This window comes from Stigmatopora nigra, chromosome 13 (assembly GCF_051989575.1).
Source record: "Stigmatopora nigra isolate UIUO_SnigA chromosome 13, RoL_Snig_1.1, whole genome shotgun sequence".
Classification (NCBI taxonomy): Eukaryota; Metazoa; Chordata; class Actinopteri; order Syngnathiformes; family Syngnathidae; genus Stigmatopora; species Stigmatopora nigra.
In genome coordinates this window covers 1752205-1770239 of record NC_135520.1, presented here as the reverse complement: position 1 = coordinate 1770239, position 18035 = coordinate 1752205, and the positions used below count along the sequence as shown (strand labels likewise).

The following is an 18035-nucleotide window of genomic DNA, read 5'->3' as shown; positions in this document are numbered from 1 at the left end:
GTACCATACTATTGGGGTTTGTTTACTTCCTACATAGATTGTCCAGGATAGTTGCCTTCAAGACTTCTTCCAGAAATGGATTTGTCCCATTATTGATTTGGACAAAGAATAGGAGCTGACGCTAAGAAGCAAAACAGCTGTCTGGTCTGAAAGCCATCTTGTTCCGCGGATAGCCTCTGCAGTCCTGCCAGGCCAAGAAAGTAACGATTTGACCGTAATTCTTCTTGGTATGTCCCTAGGACTCCTGTCAGTGAGCTACACGGTGCCTGGCGGGGGGACGCCTGCCGCCTGGGTTTTGTTTGTTTCCGCTTGTCCCCGGACAAAGTGAGTGATGTCCAGGAAGATTTACCGCCAACAGGTACAGATTCCAAACATATTTTTGATGTGCATCAGTCGTGGAATTGCTAAAATTCTCTTTCAAAAAGTCTGTTTTTGTCACCCTTTTGCATCATGGGGTAGTTTACTGGATTTGACAACATGTAGTCCTGTAATTTGAAGATATTTATTGACTATTTATTTAACTAGTGTGTAAAAAATCTGTCATAGTCGGACTTTGACAATTCATTTATACATTTTCTCAAGTGCTTTATCCTCACAAGGGTCGCGGGGGGTGCTGGAGCCTATCCTAGTTAACTATAGGCTCAGGACACCCTATCGAATGGCAAAATGAGAGAAAGGAAAGCTAATCGTAGCTGCTGACAATGTAGAATGTTATCCAGCTAGCTTAGCATGTTTTTGGAATGTGGGAGGAAACCAGAGTACCCGGAGAAAACCCACATAAGCCCAGGGAGAACATGCTAACTCCACATAGGAAGATTTAAACCTGGGATTGAACCCTCGATGCCGAAGAGGTGAGCCCTACCCACTAACCACTTAACCACCGTTCCACCAGATTTGGACAAATTGAAAAAAATATATTTCAAGTAGCCATTTTGAAATTTGTATATGAGTCCAAATTGGGATGTGGATGGATGCTTAGTTTTTTTTCCCTTATGAATTTGCATAAATATGATTTTACTGCAGGCCATGCATTGCATTGCATTCTATTCAGGAAGGCAATCCATGGCCTGTTTAATTTTCTGCACCAGCAAGCCATTCATTTCTCTATTCCTCTAACTGGAGCCTGCTTTCATTCAAGGTGACATCTTATCTTCAGCGAGATTACGCAAGTCTCGGCCCTGAGAGACTAAACTCAACGTCAAATCAAACTTTTTTTCTACCTAAATCGGTCTCACCACAGTCGTTTACAGATCTGCTTCTCAAACCAAGGGTTATTATCATAACTGAAGCCATTTAAAGATGCCAGATTGTCAATTTCTCTCAGATTTAAGCAGGAAATGTGAGTTTGGTCGCCGGACGTTTGGCCGCCCGGAGGTTTGGTCGCCACAGAGTGCATAAGACACTTTGACTAGTGTTCATGAGAATAAATATTAAAATTCTTCCATAGTTTCGATGAGGAGGAGCCTCGTGTTGGGTAACCAAGTCCGCCTCGCAGCTCTAAGATCGAGAGTCCAATTCCATGATTGCTCCAGAGCCCCTTAAAGTCCAAGGTAAGATGAACGCATGAATATATATACATTTATTTATTTATTTATTTTATGCTACATTAAACATGATCCTGTGAGAATTTAGGTCAACGCAATCCTTTCCTTGTTCTTATACTACACATTCTCCTATTTATAATTCATAGTGTTTTGAGCTCACATTATTATTTTAATAGTGCTGCATCAGCCTTTTTGCTAAATTCCGGCTATCAATAATAGCAAAATATGCTCATTAAAAGTATTGTGCCATGGAAAAGGTACAATATTGATGAGCTAAAATTGGGCAAAATTAAACTGGATTTTTTTAAGTATGTGCCTTCAGGTTGGAAACAATGGAAGTACACTTTTAGCTAATGGGAAATTAATGTTTTATATCAAAATCATATTGTTTTTCTATCTCCCAGTGACCAGATCATAGTGTCACACATTAATCTCATATGCAGAAGCCACACCCCCTGTCCTGTCACTTGCTACTCGGACTCATTATACCGTATTTTCACGACTATAAGGCGCACCCCCAATGAATGACATTTTTTTCCATATATAAGGCGCACTGTATTATAAGGCGCACTGTCTATTTTGGAGAAAATTTAAGACTTTTAAGTGCGCCTTATAGTTGTGAAAATACGGTAATTGCTATTGACTTCCAGGTATGAAGCACTCACCACACAGTCACCTCTAGAGCCAGCCATTGTTGATGTTTTGGATTTTTTTGTATTAAATCTTGCAGTGGGGGAGGAGTTATACGATGGAAGATTTTGTAAACTAAGATGGCATCTGCATATTTAACAGTATTGAGTATTCAGTTCAGGCGTTTTTGTTTTTTTTAATATACGACAGTGGTGGTTTTTCGTTTTTGGTTTTCAGTTTTTTTCCATATATAAGGCGCACTGGATTATAAGGCGCACTGTCTATTTTGGAGAGAATTTAAGACTTTTAAGTACGCCTTATAGTCGTGAAAATACGGTAGTTTCTATAGGGGTGACCTCAACATTCTTTTGTTTTCAGGTCAAAATTTTGAGTATATGTATTATTAAAAGTTACGTTAGCTTAATTTGAACGCAAAACTTTTGTTGGTGAGGCTGTCATTCAGAGTAGAAGCCCATTTTTTTTTACTTCCCGCTTATTCGGTCAATACATTTGTTGACGAAGAAAGTTCTGAAATTACACACTGTTGTGCAACCTCACCGAAGACTTTGATTCATCCCGTTTGTTTTTTAGACCCACTTGGCCAATGCACTGCATTATTGATTGGACTCTGCATTCATGGCAGTTCCTTCTTGGCTTCCAAGTCTTATACATTTTAATGGGAATGTTTTGGGATTAGAAAAGTGACCTTGTGAGGACAAGACGGCATTTCAGAATATGCCTTTCTGCAGTTTTTGAAACGGGTTTCTTTTGTGTTGCTAATGAGACTCGGTTTTAGAACTCAATACTGATTTACTCGTTTCTTGGAAATACTTTTGTTTGGCCAAAAGTGAGTGTCGTCTTATATTCAGACCAATACTGTAACATATTGAAATATTCACATATTAAGAAGTGATAGACCATTTTGATGCTGATAGAGAGAGAGCAAATAAACCAAAGAGTACCGGCAGATATTCCTAGCATGCAGACAGAGAATTCAATTAGCTCCCAATTCGATTTGTAGTATTTCCTCTCGAATGAAGTTAACGTCCTACTGTTTCAACCCTTTTGATATTTTGCGGGTGTTCCTCTCCCTCCATTGTCAGATCGGCAAGTTTGGAAGAATTAAGGGCATGACAATAGATTGTATTTGCGACTTATTTTGATACTTTTGTTATTGATATGCTACATACATGCTAGCCTCATTGTATACTAAATTGCTCCAAAGTAAAAAGTGTGAGCACCTGTGTCCTTTGTCTCATTGTGATTGGCCGGCTAGCATTTCAGGGTGTCCACTGCTTGAGGACCGAATATGTTGGGATAGGCTCCAGCACCCCCGCAGGTCTTGTGAGGAAAACTGGCTCAAAAAATGAATACTTGAACAGGACACAAAATGGCATCTGTTATGCATGTCCACTCTGACGGATGGACGATTTTAAGCACCCCCATGTCTCCCTGTCCAATAGTTGGCTAAATCTCCGTCATACCTGGTTAAAAACGCGGGTATTTGGAGCCCAAACGTCTGGCCGTCTGTCTTGGCCGTCATTATTGATCCAGATTGACAGCTGCTCCATCCTCGACCGGCCGCCGCTGTTAATCATTGGAGGATTTGAGGCTGTTGGCAAGCGGCTCTGACAGGCGACCTTGAGTCCTGTAAGCCTGCTGCCTCGTTAGAGCAACTCAAGCGCCCCTCGTAGGCTTGCGAAAAAGTGCTCATTCATAGTCGGACATTATTCAGACTTGTGTACTTTTACAGTAGAAATATTTTTTGGCGGAATCTCTGCCCATCTGTAATGGTTATTAAGACGCCATAGAACTAATGTTTAGACCTGGTGATGTCAAGTATGCGGTTCGTGGGCCGGAAGTGGTCCACTATTTGGTTGTTCTGATGTTCATTGGTACTGTACGTTCACAATTGTTTTGCATATAAGCCGCAGTCTAATTTATGCACACAAAAACTGTACACTTTATTCAGTAAAAAAATGCGATAAATATGGCTTATATGCGAGAAAATAGGGCAAACGCTTTCATTTTTTTGAGGAATTCTGTATTATGTTTTTTCCCCTTCCATTTTAGGGTACTTTCAGTAAATCATGGATCATTTCTTATCACTTTTGAGAGACTTTTCGTGATGCTTCTTATTCATTTCTTAGTCTCTGCTGATTTTTGGACATTTCTAGGTTACATTTTCTTAATTTTGAGGCAATTCAATCTTCCCTATGAGCTCATTGGCTGCCCTATTTTAACAACCGGTCACAGAATGACCAAATCAGACTCCCTAGCGGTCCAATTTCTGCCCACAAGCCTTCAATTTCACACCACCTACATAAACCCTTAGTCTATTTAGATGCATTTTACAACAAAAGACCCATCTCAGCCATTCTTACTCATTTTCTGCCACGCTAACGTCATCTGTTCTTGAGAAAACCTTTCACTGGAAGTCCAGAATCCACAATCCAGTCCCAGTTTACGTCCAGCCAAGCAGAGGGAAGCACCAGAGGCAAATGCGCGTATCGCCCGCCTCTCCTCTCTCTTGCAGCACCGCCACGCCGCCGTGCTGCAGTGGATGCTCACAACGCCACGCTCGCTACCCATCGCCGCATCTCGCCGGCATCGAACCGCCGTCCTTAACCCGCCTGGCTTTTCCGCTAGAATAGAATACGTAAAGAAGGGTACCCACACATCGTGAGCTCAGGGAAGTCTATAATTCAACCTGCCTGGTGCAATAAATGCGATATTTTGCTGTCTGGGGTGAAAAAAACAGACCGGAGATGTCGTAGACACTTTGCCAGGTAAGTTAGTTGGTATTATTATGTAAGGTTTTTTTTGTGGTTAGCTTTGGCTTTTATCCGGGTAAAAGTTAGAGGATGAAGATGTGGGTAATGTAGAGCATTTAAATAAGCCTGTTTCATCATTCAAAATCACTGTAGTGACATTTAATGTATTCATTCTGTTGGACTGCAGCAACTTGCTGAAATTAGTTATGTTTTTGACGCATTTTCATATGTAGTTTTTGGATTAATTCATGAAAAAATACAGTTTGCATACAAGGTAAGAATTATGGAAGTCATCCCAGTTGAAAACTTATCAAGGGCGGGTCACTTTTTGCCAGTATGACTTGTGGTCTTTATGTTAGTCCCTACTGGGTTTCCATGAGAGGAAATCCTCGTCAGGGATTCACCAGGTATGGGATGGCGCCGCGAGTGTGGGGGTGGACTGGCGGCTTTGAGGAGGGTCTCCCCGTTTCTCGTCATAGCGCCTTAGATGCTCCGAGTTCTTCTTGTCCACTGCTGCACTGCAGACAGTCAGTTGCTCTACCGCCCAGGCCGCTACGTGCTACTTAACTTCAATTTAGATGGCGTAGCTTTGGTCAGGGTCTTCTTGTGCATGTGTCTTTTTTTGATGTTCATGGCTGAGGGTTGCTTGGACGTTTGGTCGCCGGTCTTTTGGTTTACTGTTGAAACCAGCTCTCAAAATTATATTCATGAGAAAGAGTTCAATATCTAAGTACTGTTTAATATCTAAGTACTGTTTAATATCTAAGTCCTGTTTAATATCTAAGTACTGTTTCATATCTAAGTACTGTCTAATATCTAAGTACTGTTTCATATCTAAGTACTGTTTCATATCTAAGTACTGTTTCATATCTAAGTACTGTTTCATATCTAAGTACTTTTTCATATCTAAGTACTTTTTCATATCTAAGTACTTTTTCATATCTAAGTACTTTTTTATATCTAAGTAGTGTTTCATATTTAAGTACTGTCTAATATCTAAGTACTGTCTAATATCTAAGTACTGTCTAATATCTAAGTACTGTCTAATATCTAAGTACTGTCTAATATCTAAGTACTGTCTAATATCTAAGTACTGTCTAATATCTAAGTACTGTCTAATATCTAAGTACTGTCTAATATCTAAGTACTGTCTAATATCTAAGTACTGTCTAATATCTAAGTACTGTTTCATATCTAAGTACTGTTTCATATCTAAGTACTGTTTCATATCTAAGTACTGTTTCATATCTAAGTATTGTTTCATATGTGAGTAGTGTTTCATATCTAAGTAGTGTTTCATATCTAAGTAGTGTTTCATATCTAAGTAGTGTTTCATATCTAAGTACTTTTTCATATCTAAGTAGTGTTTCATATCTAAGTAGTGTTTCATATCTAAGTAGTGTTTCATATCTAAGTAGTGTTTCATATCTAAGTACTGTCTAATATCTAAGTACTGTCTAATATCTAAGTAGTGTTTGCTACCCAAGTACTGTTTGATACCCAAGTAGTGTTTAATATCTAAGTACTGTTGAGTACTGTTGTTTTTTTTTTGGTAACGTGAATTTTAAGTTATTTGTCACCACGTGCTTTAACTTTCAGAAAAAATTGTTCCATTTAAGCATTTCTAGGCTTTGAGTATAGAATATAGCAGGACATTTTGAACCAAATGACTATAAAAAAACAAAAGTAATCTTTTGCAAACACTCCTGCAATTGCCTGCTTGTTTATCTGTCAAGACCAGTGTCGCCATCTTGAATGAATTGGGCTTACTAAGCTGTAGGTTTTGAGATATGAACATAATAATACATTTTTAACAATTTCCTCAGAAATTAGCTTTTTAAATAGACTCACATTGCCCTTCATAACTTTTACTTGTTGTTTTTCCCCATTTTTAATTAGTTTTTAATTGTTGCTGGCATAAAACTCATTAAAAGTACATGACAGCTTAATTATATGTAGTTATGAATTATTGTGGTAGTAATTGTGTAGCTTTTTCTGTTCACATATTGTATTTTATGGTACTTTTACATACAAAATATTCAGAAAAATGTCCAAGATATGCATAAATGCACCTGCCGACTGTAATTTTAAAATAATATTGAGGAGTTTGAGTGACAGCTGAAAGATTTAACACGCTAATTTTTACTTAAGACAAATTCAGGCTAGCTCGTTTGACTAATTGAGCGGTCAGTTGCTCCGCAGTGGGACCACGGCACCCCCGGTCTCCCCCCGGGGGCGGCGATCAGCCGCTGATGTCAAATGTGTCATTTTGGCGCGTTTATGATGTGTCAGTCGCGCCCGTAAGACCGTGTGAAGCCCAAACGATTGTCACGGCACCCCGTCTGCCGGGCTAATGCTTTTGACTTGAATGGCTGTCCAACTGACTGCATTGACTTTTCCCATTGAAGAACGATCACACGCACAAACATGTTGTGGGCCATTAAAATAGTGTCACCCTCTCACAGTATTTTTACCCAAAAACTTGTAGTACACACACGCACTGGAATACTAGCACGGTATTTTCCGCACTATAAGGCGCAACTAAAAAAACAAATTTCTCAAAAGCTGTTATCTAATCTTACCACTACTACTACTATAGCTGCTGCTACTACTACTACTACTACTACTACAACTACTACTAATACTATAGCTGCTGCTACTACTACAGCTGCTACAACTACTACTACTAATACTACTATAGCTGCTACTACTATAGCTGCTACTACTACAGCTGCTACTACTACAGCTGCTACAACTACTACTACTAATACTACTATAGCTGCTACTACTACAGCTGCTACTACTACAGCTGCTACTACTAATACTACAACAACTACTACTACTAATACCACTATAGCTGCTGCTACTACTACTACTAATACTACTATAGCTGCTGCTACTACTACTACTAATACTACTATAGCTGCTGCTACTACTACTACTAATACTACTATAGCTGCTGCTACTACTACTACTAATACTACTATAGCTGCTGCTACTACTACTAATAATACTACTATAGCTGCTGCTACTACTACTACTAATACTACTATAGCTGCTGCTACTACTACTACTACTAATACTACTATAGCTGCTGCTACTACTACTACTACTAATACTATATCTGCTGCTACTACTTCTACTACTACTACTAATACTATATCTGCTGCTACTACTAATACTAATACTATATCTGCTGCTACTACTAATACTAATACTATATCTGCTGCTACTACTACTACTAATACTAATACTATATCTGCTGCTGCTACTACTACTAATACTAATACTATATCTGCTGCTACTACAACTACTACTACTACTATATATGAAGGGAATTTTAAGTTAGGGCATTTATCAATGCTGCACTTTAAAGTCTGGTGTGTATTATAGTGTAGAAAATGTGGTAGTTCAATGTAACAATCATTACAAAACAGAATGATTTATATAACATATTAATCATTGCATGATTGTTGTGGTAAGCAGCTCTTAATGACAGTTACTAAAATGGAGATTTGTATCTCTGCTCTGGCCTCTCAGTGCTTGTGTGGGTTTTCTCGGGGCACTCTGACCTTTCTTTTCCATGTCGTGACATTTACTGTCGACCAGTTCAGCGTGACCAGGACCCGACCGACCTCTTACCCAATATCAGCTGATGTCAGTCATTTTGCTCATCCTCACGAGTCTCACGGGGGTGCTGGAGCCTAACCCGGCCAAATTTGGACAGTAAGCAGAATCCACATCATCAATTTGTTGCTATTAAGAGACTTAAAAAGAGAATTTGGACACATTTTAAAATGACTTTGATACCCCTGGCTTAGGTTTTAAATTCTATGTTTTTTGACACCACGTTACAGGGCCTCGCTCCCTTAGTTGCCATGGAGACAGCACCACTCGTCAGTACTGCTGCACTCATTTTTTGCGTCTTTCCATAAACCCCCCTCACCCCCCACCTATTCAAATTTGGCTTCTTATGGGGGGGAGCACATGTGGGTGGGCTTAAAAAGTAGGAAGGTTTGGGGTCGGGGGGGCAATTGGTGAGGAGACATCATGAATTTTCCGTCTTTTTGTTGTTGTTTTCTTTAGTCTAAGCCTCGTAATTGGATGGGAGATGTTTTATTTTATTTGATTTGTTATTAATATTCAAATGTTAAACCTGTTAAACAACAACAAACAAATAAAACGTAATTCACATGTCATTTTTGGCGTTTCTAATCATTTTAATAGACATTTTTATTACTAAGATCACCTAATCCGTTAACAATAATCCACTTAATTAATATAAACATACTTTTATAACTTGCATGAAAAAGAAACAGCAAAATATCGGGTAATTAGCTCTTCTGCTTCTCCCATCACAAAAGCCACCTACCCTGGCAACCCGTCGAAACGACTAACCATGCCAATGATGTTCCTAATCACCTCCGGGTTGCCAGATCAAAAAGACTGTGTCTCCAATCACACCGTAAATATAACCCACCCAATTCACCCAATCTGTCAACGCCGCCGCACCTACCCACGCGCACGCTCACCCTCACGCTCTCCGTTCAACAAATAAGGCTGGAGGCGTCATGTGACTAAGCCGCGTTGCCAGATTCTGAATTGAATCCAATGCTTTTATTGTCATTATACAGGTTTAATGAGATTTAAAGGTTCACCTTATAGTACATAAATAAACACTTAATCAATAAATAAGTAATACCTAGTACCTTAACGTGTATTTCTTTAAAAAAGTACTTACCGCGGTTAAAAAAAAAAGGTATCCAGTACTGACATGTACTTTAACTGGACCGCATTGCAGTATTAATATATCTGCATGGACATGATAGCTTAGTAAGAACACAATTGACCACACCCACTCCCCATAGTTTTTTTACGTAATACTATCCTGTCTTTAGTGACTCGTATTTGTTGTTTTATTCTTTGTATCCATCATCTTAATTTACCAGCCATCTTATTTCCCGCAGGAGCTGAGTCAAAATAGAGAGCGACTGCAATTCGGAAAGCATTAACATAACGCTTACGCGGAGATTCCTCATATGTCTGCTAATTATGCCGCACGCTACCATGATTCACCAAATGGGTTTGATGAAAGAGCGAGTGGGGAGGGGCTAAAATTGGATACTATTTTTTGCTGTTGCGGTGACGTGTATCGTTCAAAAGAAATTACTAATGGGAAGCCTTGAATGGATTGGAATGAATGGCGGACATTCATTTTTGGGGGGGTTGTTACTGCTAATCCACTGGTGTCAAAGGTCAAATTATAGTTTTGGTTTATTTTGGCGTGTCGTTATCTCGACCAATATTGACTTGACTAATATATTGTCATATCTGCATCTATTTTGGTGAATGAATCACAATTTTTAGTTTAAAAAATGGTCATAATTGTCTATTTTTGCATTAGTAAGCATTTTTCATACTGTTTTCTTGTACAAAAGGACAGAGTACTTTTGTTTAAATGTTCTTTTTAAATGAAAACATAGTTTTATAGCTCCCTGTAGTTTTTTTATATTGACATTTTCTTGACCCATTAGAAAAAATATGATATACAGTAATCCCTCGATTATTGCGTCTTCACTTATTGCGAATTCAACATTTTTTGCGCTATTAATTTAAAAAAATATATATATATTTTTTGGTTGATATAAATTAAAATCCACACTAAAGGAAAAAATAACTGCAATATTCGAGCGATTACTGTATTTTAATGAATATTTTTGTCACCATTTTGAAATATAATTGTCCAAAAAATACCAAAGTATGTCCATTTCTATTCATATATATTTTGCTTTTTATTTCTGACATTCTCAACCAAGTACTACAGAAACTTTGACTATTTTAGCAAGTAAAATATTTTGCATAATGGCCCTTGATGCAAATGATTGTTGTTTTTAAACCACTAGTTGTTACTTCTTTAGCTCCTCCCACTGCTCATGGAATTAGGCAGTCAGTCTTGACCAAGATCCAATTACTCCCACTCCCCTAACGCTTGCCTATTAATAACAGCAGATAAATCATCAATGTGACGTGGCCATGACATTGCCAAATTTTAATCAAATCATTGTGTGGCATCGTGGAACATCTCGTTATCATCTTCACCCCACCGTGCACTACAAAAAAAACATCCTCACTACCCAATTCCCTTATTTTCCGAGTAAATCTACGATAATATAATGAAAGCGACTTTTATTACAACATTTGCACCTCAATAGAACGATCCAACACCCACACTGATCTAACACCCCCGCCACCCGGTTAGTCCGCCAATGCAACAATCAAAAGACGTCTCACAGCTGATCTGAGGTCGTACACGGCAGCATCCCGCCGAGTAGCAAAGAGTGGGGTCATTAGGCCAGGTGGTGCTTCTGCGATACCCGCTGAACAACACATGTTTGACATTAGCACCCGCTAATTCAACTAGCTGCTTTGCATTATTCATATTCATCCATCTTTTGCTTGTAATTATGCCAGAAAGTTTGGGTGGAAACTATGTACCTATTAGCTTATACGTTTTTCCCGTTTTTTGATCATTTCTAATTTTTTGCACCGTATAACAACTTTTGTAGAGGATTTTTTTATGTAAGTTTTTTGTTGGTTGCTAATAGTGTGCTTTAGCCGCTATTTTAGTATTTAAATATAGCTTGTTAGCAAGCAATGTACTCAGACAGTAAACTTGTCAGTGTCATACAGCGACATCTAGAGAATCTTGAATTTAGTGCATGCTAATTGGGCAAACCGTCCACTTTTTAGCAAATTTTAGACTTTTAAGTGCGCACTATGTGAGTAAATATGTGCCCTGTTGCATTTGTCGTCTTTTTTTATCATTTACTATGCTGTGTTAATCTGTAATCCTTGTAAAGCATGATTTATGTGTGTATGTTAAGATTCTCTCGCTACGTTTGTCCAAACCGTGTAACGTAGAGAGTTGAAATTTTTTATGGTGGTTAGAAATGGCTGTCGGATCATAATAGATTAGGTTTTATTGGTACTAAACAAGCAGGTGGGAATTGGTGTCTCAAAAACAACCAATGGGTGCATTTTTAGACATTAGGCAATGTTATTAATGTTTTAAAAAGGAATTGTGATAACAAATGAATTATTTTAGCTTTAATGTAGCCTTGCTAACTCTGTACAATGTCTAAACTAGATTTGTTTTCTTATTTTTATGGGTAAACTTTAGTTCTACTGTATGTTAATGGCCAATAACAAGGCTGAAATCTATAAAAAATAGTTGTTGTTATTTAAAAAGACAAAACAAAAGAAATGATAATACATTTCAATGAATACTGGAATGGAATTTGTATAGGTATCAGGGGAAAATGTCAATATTTGCGCTTTAAAAATGGTTTGCTGGTTTTACAAGTTCTGTGTAAATAAGAGAGAGTGATTCATATTTTATTTAGGCAAAAATTCTGGTTGGTCGAGCGTGTTACATGAATTTTATAGCCTTGTGATGCTAGTTTGAATTTTATGAGGGACAACAATTTTAGCGCTGAGTGTAACATGGCTTTGGGGAATCTTATGTGACAAAATACAAATGTATATTTCATCTTAAACAGGCTTGATTTCATTATAAAAATCATTCTCTGCCCAATGCCATTGAATTAATATCAAATCATATGACATTTTCCCGTATGCCTAACGTGCCTGGGAGCTCCATACATGGCCCGCTACCTTCAAAATATAATTTTAATGGCTTTGAGGCGCTGCCCTCAATCAGCTTGGCAGGAATTAAGAGCTTGTTTGTGTCTTTGTGTGTTTGTGTACGTACACTCGTGGGGAATTACTTCACTTTCGACACTTTGCTGACAATTCTCATCCCAAGATGTTTGTCTTCTTAACCAGTGTTTGTTTATCAGCCATAGAGATAAACTGCTTTGAATTTCTAGCTACAAAATGCCTAAACCAGCCTTCCAGAACATGAAATTCAATGAAATGACAGTGTATTTGTGTTTTGAAAAGGTTTTTATCGCGAAAAGGCTTAGTGGTCGCAGCTGTTTGTCCACTGACCCTTGAACGTTAAAAGTGTGGAATAACATGAGGATGGAATTCCCATTGGACAACATCTGGATAAGAATGATGTGGATATTTCTTTGTTTTTGGGTCAAATTGGCTACCGTTTATAGTTTGGTTTCTGGTCCATCAGGGGGTAGTTTTGACTTACAACTTAAGATTTACCTAAAAATACTTCAGAATAGCCTTAGTAGCCCCAAAAGATTTGGCTAATGTATTTTCCGCATGATAAAACGCAATTAAAAGACTTTTATTTTCTTAAAATCCGGTATAGATTGGTTAATATTGGTTAATAGTTGTATGTAATTGATGTATAACACAACTCCTAAACAATATTACTATTAAATCTCCTAGTGGATGAATAACACAATTCCGAACTACTACTACTACCACTACCAGCACTAATACTACTCCTACTTTGTTTTCTTAATCAGGGCGACTTATATATGACTAATTTTAAGGTAGGCCATTCATTTAAGATGCGCCTTATACTCCGTTTAGTACAAAAATATGCCCTATTACAAAAGTATATACATTTTTTTAATGTAGGGTCACCCCTATTTAAAAAATATATATATACACTTTTTTATGTAGGGTCGCCCCTATTAAATATATATTTATATATACTTTTTATGTAGGGTCGCCCCTATTGAAAAATAAATATATATATTTTTTAATGTTTATTTTTATTTATTTACTTCAGTGCTAAGTCCAAGTAGCAAGATTAGCTTCTATTTACAATTTCAGCATGTATTTTCATATTTTTATGAACTTTAAAATAGATACCAATAATAATTAGTAGCAGAAAAAAATGAATTTGCGATAAGTGAAGTCGCGCTAATCGAGGGACCACTGTATTTTGCAACCCATGATTCAGAAGGACAATTTGTAGTCTCCTCTCCTTAGAATCCATTTTATACAAATCCCTTGCTTATTTACAAGCACCTTATCTATCCAAATCCACATCAGAAGCAAACCTACGCCAAGAGTTTCCCCATTTGCAAAAAAAAAAAAGAAGCAAATAGCATCAGTAGTTTCCGATTTGGCATCTCCCCACGAGCATTAGAAGTGGGCCACATTAATTCAGCCTCGGTGGAGACGGCAGATTAGCTTTATGCTCATGCATCTGCTTTAAGTGGGCGAGCAAGAAGGGAAAACACTGCTGCACGCCGGCCGGGAAGGAGACTCCGCAAACAACTCCTCTCCCATCGTCATGGCAACAGGACATCTTCATAAGAGACCTATGCTTTGCGGGCATGTGCGTGTATATTCCGCATTCGCTTTAAACTCTCGTTCGTGTACCGGTCTGATAAAAAAAAAAAAGGTCTCTTGAGTCTCCCAAAATTTTATTTTGTCTTTTTGGGGTTTAGTTCTGGGGACTTGTCATCTAACCTGACGCAATGGGAGCAGTATTTTTCTTTCCCGTAACAACACTGCAGAGAAAAGCAAAAAAATAAATAAATGTAGTAGTTGCTTAGATACTAAAAAAAAAAAAAAAAACGAAGGACCCCTCGGTTATTGTTACTGTTATTTTGACTTTCTGGACATCTGGAAGACGTCAGGCTGATTGACATGATTGGAAAATGGATTCGGAGTTGTATTACGGTCATGTGTTTATATCTGAAGAGGATGCGATAAACTAAGAAGGCTGAGTCAGCTTTTCTGTCAGAATGCGGGTTAGTGTAGCCGTGAGTTGATAATCTAGGGGTGTCAAACCGAGTTGAAGTCATTGATTTTACTAGGTACTTGGATATTAAACAGTACTTAGATATGAAACAGTACTTGGATATGAAACAGTACTTGGATATTAAACAGTACTTAGATATTAAACAGTACTTGGATATTAAACTGTACTTGGATATTAAACAGTACTTAGATATTAAACAGTACTTAGATATGAAACAGTACATAGATATGAAACAGTACTTAGATATTAAATAGTACTTGTATATTAAACTGTACTTGGATATTAAACAGTACTTAGATATTAAATAGTACTTAGATATTAAACAGTACTTAGATATTAAACAGTACTTAGATATTAGACAATACTTAGATATTAAACAGTACTTAGATATGAAATAGTACTTAGATATGAAATAGTACTTAGATATGAAATAGTACTTAGATATGAAACAGTACTTCTATATGAAACAGTACTTGGATATTAAACAGTACTTGGATATTAAACAGTACTTGGATATTAAACAGTACTTGGATATTAAACAGTACTTGGATATTAAACAGTACTTAGATATGAAACAGTACTTGGATATGAAACAGTACTTAGATATGAAACAGTACTTAGATATTAAACGTTCTCTCTCTCTCTTAGATATTAAACAGAACCGAATATCTAAGTACTGTTTAATATCCAAGTACTGTTGAAACCAGCCATGAAACAAGCCCTTTTTGGTCAATGCCTGTACTCACTTCTTCTGTCCTTGCTCGTTTTCAGCGGCGCTTCACCGTGATTGGGTGCACCGTGTCAAGGTGATGGCCAAAAAACCCAGGCAAGCGATAGCGGGAGTTGCTTTCCCCAATTCCAAAGACCGGTGAGTGACATCATTCTTTTTTACTTGCCAGAAATCCAACTGCCACTCTAACGAGGATAAAACGGTTCAGAAAATGGATGAATGAAACATTTCCGCTGAATTTCAATCACTACACCGTTTTATTAAATCGGTTCTTGCTAGATGGGACGTCAGAATTTTGTCGTCTGAATGTCAATCTTTTTCCCGACTGACAAATGTCATTAAATCTCTGCTTTGAATATTAATATATTAATATTTTCTATGGGCAATAATAGATGCTATGGCCTGACATGTTGATGGCTAGCCCCTCAAAGCGGGATTGGGTACAAAAGCTAACGTGTCCGAATGATTAAGAGTAATGGATAGTTGCCCCGCAATCAGCGTTGGCGACCTTTCCGATTACTTTCATGCTTGACAGGTTTCTTTTCTGCGGTTCTTCGTCCGGCGTTATTAAGCGGCGTGCCCAACGTGTAGGCAGTGATGGGACTTGATTACATGTATTGATTCATAAGAGGCCTCGACACAATCGGAAAATGTTTCATCACGTTTTGACATGAAAATTCATCCGTGAACGTTCCTATTGGACATTTTTTTTGGACCAAAACACAGAGTCCCATGATAAATGTGTATTTAATGAGAGAAAAACTGTTTATTTTTTTAAAATCGCAACAATTGAATCGGTGGTGAAGTGGTTACACTGACATGGGCTTGCAGTTCTGATGTCGAGGGTTCGATTCCAGGTTTGGGCCTCACTGTGTGGAGTTTGCGTGTTCTTCTTGGACTTGCATGGGTTTTCTCTGGGTACTCCAGTTTACTCCCACATTCCAAAAAAATGTGTATGCTAAGCTAATTGTATGCTAATTTGTACCTAAGAGTGATTGGTTTTTTTTGTCATCGTGTGCCTTGTGATTGGCTGGATACTGATTTAGGGTGTTCGCAGTAGTTGGTTGGGATAGGCTCCAGCACCCCCCGCGATACTTTCGGTTCAGAAAATGAATTTATTAAAGGCCTTTATGGTTATTATGCTCCAATAATGAGATTTAAAGTGTAAAACATAAAATGCAGACATAAATAAGTAGTTGGCATAAAAATATTGATCTATAATCCTTATAAGGTGTGATTTATGAATGTGTGAGTGTGTATGTTAAGATTCTCTCGCTACGTTTGTCCAATCCGTGTAAGTTAGAGAGTAGAAATTTTGAACGGTGACTAAAAATGGCTGTCAGATCCTAATAACTAAATATTTTATTTGTTAAACACACATTTTTCAAAATATCTATATTTTTAAATAACCCAACAATTGTCTTTTGGTTCTAAGTGCAAGTCTCAAAGTGCAATATAAAAAATAATTTATAATCATGATATATTTATTTAAAATTAAAACTTCAAGGGGTTTCTATGTGGCTGAAATCTTTGACATTACATCAACAACATTGTGGTAACCTAGAGCAACCAATCCAAAATAAAAAATGACATCCAAATTAAATCACTGCAAATAATGGCCAACTTGCAAACAAATCCAATTTGAGGCAAACAACAATCTCTGATTTAGACAGCGGTGTTTCAATTTGCTTTTTGCTGCTTTGATATGATTCCCTTTCCAGATTAGATTTACCCACACGTCTCACGGGCATTTATATCTGCTCGCCAATCAGTTACCGGACTGCCCCTGGAGGTCAAACCTCCTGATTGGTCTCCTCTTGTCCTTGTCTGGGTCAACTCAGCTATTTGTCATATATCCTGCTTGAAAATGTACCGTATTTTCTCGTATATAAGTCGCATCTGCATATAAGCCGCACCTTTATTTGACACTTTCTACCACGGATAAATATAACTTCAGAAATCTGCCAAATTTGGGCTGAAGGAATAAAAAAAAACAGATCAAATCGTTATAAAAAAAGGTGGTTTTGGAAATCGGTCGATAAATAAAAAGCAAAACAAAAAAAATAGGAGAAATACTCGACATCTGGCGAAGCAATTGGAAGTCACAGCTGATTGGCCATGAACTGTTGTGTCGCCGCCTCAAGCACTTATCCACCAGACTCAAGGGGAAAGGTTTCAATTTGCCACCGAGCGGCAAGATTGCTCTCTTGAGCAATGCTAGCATTCGTGGATTCCGATAAGGGAGAAGAGAGGTGAAAGTTGACTAGATGTTTTTCGTTATCTAGCAACTACAAATTAGCTCACCCGGCCATATTGACTTTAAAATTTTGACAGACAGTCAGTACAAGATACGATACATGTAAAAAAGTGCATCCGTTAACAGTACATATGAAACATAAACAGAAAAAAACAAAAAACATAGACAAATACTAGCTAAGCAGAAACTGGGGTGTGCTAGGAACTCCTTTGGGCCTCGTAAAGTCCAAACGTTGTTGGGTCCCGGATATCGTAACTCGACGACTCCCTTTAATCTATTTGAAACATTTTTTATGGCTGGAAGAGACTCGACTGTCGCCTTAAATCGTAAAAAAACGGAATGCTATCAGTCATCCGTCGAGAGGTTGTTGACGCACTGACTGCTGTATGGCGGTGTGATG

General features: G+C 37.8%; 1 protein-coding gene across 3 annotated transcripts in view; it reads left to right on the top strand.

The window, feature by feature from the left end:
- The window catches only part of dlgap2a (discs, large (Drosophila) homolog-associated protein 2a), a 54711-nt gene continuing 36676 nt past the window's right edge, over positions 1-18035 (top strand). For 2 of the 3 annotated variants that reach the window (XM_077731372.1, XM_077731370.1), the window contains exons 1-2: positions 4659-4963; positions 15420-15516. The gene's annotated coding sequence lies outside the window, so the exon portion shown is untranslated. Of the gene's footprint in view, positions 359-1447; positions 1551-4658; positions 4964-15419; positions 15517-18035 lie in introns of those variants that run through there. The other variant, XM_077731371.1, reaches the window with a different exon arrangement.